The sequence below is a fragment of the Gracilinanus agilis genome, unplaced genomic scaffold (genome assembly GCF_016433145.1).
Source record: "Gracilinanus agilis isolate LMUSP501 unplaced genomic scaffold, AgileGrace unplaced_scaffold24537, whole genome shotgun sequence".
In the NCBI taxonomy this organism is placed as follows: Eukaryota; Metazoa; Chordata; class Mammalia; order Didelphimorphia; family Didelphidae; genus Gracilinanus; species Gracilinanus agilis.
The window spans coordinates 1-4,619 of record NW_025356399.1 but is presented as its reverse complement, the minus strand read 5'-3'; the positions used below and the strand labels follow the sequence as shown (position 1 = coordinate 4,619).

The following is a 4,619-nucleotide window of genomic DNA, read 5'->3' as shown; positions in this document are numbered from 1 at the left end:
GCCACGTGGATTCCACCCAACACAGCCTTAACGTGGAAATTAGCTGAGGAAACGTCGCTGCCTGGATTGGACAACTGGTCAAACCCCTTCCAGGGCCATCGGGGTCCGTCTGGAGCTTGTCGCTCATTCGTTTCAGCTGTGTCCGGCTCTTTGGGACTCCATCTGGGATTTGCTTGACAAGGACACTGGAGGGGTTTGCCATTTCCTTCTCCATTTTACAGATGAGGAAACCGAGGCAAAGAGGGTGAGATTGTCCAGTACTACACAGCCAGTGTGAGGCTGATTGCAAACTTGGGAAAACGACTCCTGGCGCTCGATGCACTGCGGCGCCGCCTAGTGACCCAACCACCTTACAATTCCCTGATCGAGTTCTCCGGTATCATCTGTCGTTGCTACCAGGGGGATGAAATGGGGCCACCTTTGGACTAGCCATCTCTCAGGGCTGACTGTGTAAGCCGGGAACGCCTCCTCCTTTATGGATGCCCCCGCAGGATCCACCTCCCAAAGTCCTCAAGCTCCCAAGGGGGCAGCCCCCGACCCATCTCTCCTCTCTGCGGCCCTCCTCGAGCACCATGTCAGGGTTACCAGGGTTCTAGCTCATGCCTGTTGCCATCTGGGGGCTGGAGGTGCCCAATAAGGCTTGCTGGACAGCTCACTAGAGCCCGGGTCCTTCTGGAAGGCCAGGCGGTCAGAGGGAACCTCGGCTTCCTCATAGTGCTTATACATTCTGCAGGTTGGCGAAGGGGAATTTCCTGTACGTCACGTAGGAGACGTGAGCCCGTCTTTTCCTGTGCTCTTTTTGGTGGCAGTGCCAAGTGATGCTCCTTTTAGGAAGTCAGAGGAGCAGCCACCCCCACCTCTCTCTAAAAGCCTGATCCACATGGGCCAAGTGGGAAGTGTTCAGAACCGTTTTCCCCTCCCCACCTTCCAGGACCTCTTCTGCTCTGGGAGGAAGTGAGGCTGAGGTCCATGCCAAACCGAATCTTCCAAACAGAACAGAAGTGTGGCCTTGAATCTGCATAATTAATTTCTGGGGAAATCATCCCCCTGAAGGAGCATGGGACGCAGGAAGCCATCAATCCTGGGAAGGGGGAAAAGAGACAGTCCTTTCCCATCCACGGGTTAGGAATGCAGCCTGGCAGCAAGGGCTCCTTGGACTTAAGACAGACACCGAGGCCAATGTGGTGGGTCTTGTTACCTCTGGCAGACAGGGACTGAACACTGGGCTAGAATCCTTCACTAAGGGGGCCTGGGAAATAGCTGCAGGGCCACCATGGAGGCAACAGGCGATTTGACCACTCTTAGCAGGCAGTACACAAGGACAGCTCAGCAGGTCAGTGGCAGGAGGCTCCGGCATGACAGATGGCTGGGGGAACGGGAGGAGGAACAAATGATGGCTCCTCTTTTCTCTCCTCCGCCCCTCCTCACCAGGGTTGAGAGAGGCTCATGAGAAAGGGCACTACCAAAAGCTACCTGAGTGATTGAGGGGGCAAGGAGGGGAGATCACAGCACGTCAGCTGGTTCCTGGGCCCCCCCATGAAAGTTTGCACTAATGATTTGAGGACCTCATTAGCAAGTGACCGTCCCCTTGCAAGGAGCTCTTATGTCTGAGACCACAGGCTATCCAGTAACCCCAGCTTCTTTCTCCCACAATTTCCTTTGCCTCAAATGTTGGGAGGACACCTAGGCAGGAGGTCATTCTCCTCATTACTGTCATCAAGGAATGCTTTGCCAACCATGCCCATTTCCCTGGTGCTTTGGAGATTGCTGGTGCTTTCCTCTCCTGTAGTCTTTCCAGCTAGGTCTCCCTGGACCCTTCAGAACATCAAGGCCAGGGCAGGGCAGAGCTGGGAGTTCTACATCAGCCAAGAGCTTGTCTGCAAAGTCCTGTACAGATGCTATCTCAATGGAGTCTCACAACAGCCCTGTCTGGTAGGTACTATTATCATCCCCATTTTAGAGATGGAAACATCGAGGCAAGGTGGTGAAGTGACTTCCCCAGGGTCCACAACCAGTCAGTCCCTGAAGCAAGACTCAAACGCAAGTCTTCTTACCACCAAGCCCAGTCCTCTCTCCACTGTACCATTGAGACGTACCAAAGGGCAGCAAAGGAACAACTGTCCTCTGAACCGGGGGGAAGGGGGACAGCCAGAAGATGACAAATGTTCAGAACTTGAGTCCACTGGAAAGTTTGGTTGATGGCAAAGTTAGGCCATATTTCTAGCATTTGTCTGGAAAATGAGTTGTAGCTCATCAGACCTCTGCCCCTCCCCCTCAGACCAAAAAGCTAAAGAACGGCAAGAATGGCCTGGGCTGGCCAGATGAGCCTGCAGAAGTCCTCTCACACCACCAGTGGCCTCACGAATCTCTTCTCAGCCAGCTTCCCACTCTCCGAACATCTGTCTTAGGGACAACTGGAAAACCCCTGCTTGTAGAAGTTGGCCTGGTTCCCCAGGCTCCCTCTCTGCCCGGGCACCCCACCGCCAATCCTGCCTCATTTCCAAAGCAAACATTGGATCTGAAAAGACCCAAGACCATGAAATACTGGGATGTGAATAGGCCCTGAGACGTGTGGGTGGGAGATGGGAGCGAAGGGAGTTGAGGGAATGCTGGGTGAGTCTGTGGTCCCTTCCGGCTCCCAGCCTATGACTCTAGGATTCTATAATGGGGCTGGGGGCTCATTCCTCACTCTAGAGGGTCCCCCAGCCAAGGTTCTCTTCAACTATGACATTCTCCAAAGGGATCCAGGGGCAGCAGGAAGGTGGCACGTTAGAGCTAGTGTCCTGTTGGAAGTGCCATCAAGAGGAAATCCTGTTGGGACTAAGCTACCCTTTCCGGCTTGGCTCCTAGGGGCCAGCTAGCTGCAGAACTGCTGGCAAACACTGGACTTGCTTTGCGGCATTCCAGCAGAGTCCATCCTTCTCCCAATGTAGTCCTACGTTCTCGAGCTCAGCCAGACAGACACGCAGGCTGGCTTGGCTATCCCACCCAAGCCGGGCAAAATAGCGCTGAGAAAAGCGCATCATTTCCCTGAAATATCCTGAAAGAACTCCATACACAAGGCGGCTCATTTATAGGAATGTTTTTTTTTTTTTGCTTGTTTGTTTAAAAAAACACACAATAAATCAGACTGTCTTGGAATCCATTTAGGTTGCTATAAATCTTGTAGGGAAAATGGGTGTTTCAAAGGTTCCACAGGCTGCCCACCATTCTCTTAGATGAGCCATTCTGACCATTTAAAGGGACATAGGAGCTTCCTTGTAAGATTGTGGCACAAAAGGAGCTACAGTGCTTGCAGGTCTTTTCCATTTGGAATGTTCCTTTGCAAACAAGGCAGGGGGCTTGGACACTGCTCGGTAAACCTGCAAAGAGGAAGATGGAAACCCAGTTGAAATCCAAGGTAGCGAATTGACAATGACTTAAACTTCCTCTAGATAAGAGGCTCTGAAACTTGAGTTCTCTTCACAATAAATATGAATCAAGCACTCACCATGTTCAGGGCTTTGTCCTGGAAGATTAAACATGAAAAATGGATCTCCTGCCCTCAAAGAGCTTACAATCTAAAAGAAGAGATAGGGCATGTACACATGTAAAGGTGAGGTGTTGAATGAATACATCAAACAAACCATTCCACCCCTCTCAAAATATGTGACGGGATGCCCTCCCTATTCCTAGCCTAACCAGGTAGTGAAAACAGCCCATCTCCAGCACAGGCCAAGTGGGAGAAAATCCTTGGAACTAGAGGGATGTGGCCCACGGATCGTGGCTGAGTTGGCTGAGAGCTCATCAATAAAATGTCAAACTGGTTTAGACTGTTAGACTGGCCATGAGATTGTAGCAAACCCTCGTGGAGATGTTCTAACAAAACCCCTCGGAAGGAGCCGAGTGTGGCTGTTTTTTTTTTTTGGGGGGGGGCGCGAATCGGTGAGACTTCTTATCCTCCCACTAGTTCTAAGGGCTTTTTCTCACTTACTCTAGAACCTGTGATTGAGATGGGCCATTCTCACCTGGTCAGCAATATTTCCAGATCAGCTAATGGCAGTGTTTCTGCTGGGAACCAGACTGGATACAGATATGCATCTCTATAAAGAGCCCAGCAGAGACCTCCTTCCAGCAAATAAGAACTCTGAATTGCCCTGCTTGCCACATGTAACCTATAAGCTTGTGCCCATTTGCCCCTGGACTCAGGAGAGTATCACAGTTTTTTTTAGGGGAGGGAGATATTTTGTGCCAACTATACCACCTTAGTAAATACCCTCTTCCAAGAAGTTAAATCTGAACATGATGTATGGGAAAATTTGAGAAGGAAGCAAGACAAGGAGTAATGCCTATTGGAGCTACTGCACACAAAGAAGGGGATGAGGGGAAATCAGATGTAATATCTTCATGGAGTGGGTACACATGAGACAGACAACCTAGCTGTGTGATTCTGGGCATGAGGGGATGGGACTCTAAGGCCTACCATCCTAAGATTTTGGGGTTCAAATAATATTTTTTAAGATTCAGGAAGAAGAGGGCTTACTTTTCAGGATGCCCTCCCATTTCTTTTCTTCTCGGATCTATCCTCCATGGAGAAAAAGGCCTCTATTTTCCTTCCTTCCTTCCTTCCTTCCTTCCTT

General features: G+C 50.6%; 1 long non-coding RNA gene across 1 annotated transcript; it reads right to left on the bottom strand.

The window, feature by feature from the left end:
- Positions 1–3,111: 3,111 nt before the first annotated feature.
- On the bottom strand, positions 3,112–3,684 carry LOC123254550. Its single transcript, XR_006506680.1, has 2 exons — positions 3,491–3,684; positions 3,112–3,362 (listed from the first exon to the last, which is right to left on the bottom strand). It is a non-coding gene; the product is annotated as an uncharacterized LOC123254550 (long non-coding RNA).
- Positions 3,685–4,619: the final 935 nt, after the last annotated feature.